Raw genomic sequence first — 260 nt, 5'->3', positions numbered from 1 at the left:
TTCTTCTTTTCTATGGATCAACATGGAAACATACTTTAGCCACTGACTGTACTGTAAGCAGCAGTGGGCCATAAGACTTTAACCAGTCAGCCAATGGCAGGTTCTCATGCACATGCTACTAAAAAACTATATATTGCCTCCTTGTTTCAGTGGCTCAACCACACAATCAGAAATCACAACATGTTTTCCACTAATATCACTCCCTCATTGCTTCAGCACCAAATTAACTTTGTACTCTTACCTGGGATCAGTTCATCTTT

The 260-nt window shown here is 40.0% G+C and overlaps 1 pseudogene; it reads right to left on the bottom strand.

Annotated features, from left to right (window-relative positions):
* LOC118333050 overlaps window positions 1–260 on the bottom strand; it is a 7,745-nt pseudogene that overhangs the window by 6,605 nt on the left and 880 nt on the right.

The sequence above is a fragment of the Morone saxatilis genome, unplaced genomic scaffold (assembly GCF_004916995.1).
Source record: "Morone saxatilis isolate NCDOM2014 unplaced genomic scaffold, NCSU_SB_2.0 Contig1, whole genome shotgun sequence".
NCBI classification, from domain to species: domain Eukaryota; kingdom Metazoa; phylum Chordata; class Actinopteri; family Moronidae; genus Morone; species Morone saxatilis.
The sequence above is the reverse complement of the archived record's forward strand: the minus strand, read 5'-3'. Positions and strand labels throughout refer to the sequence as shown.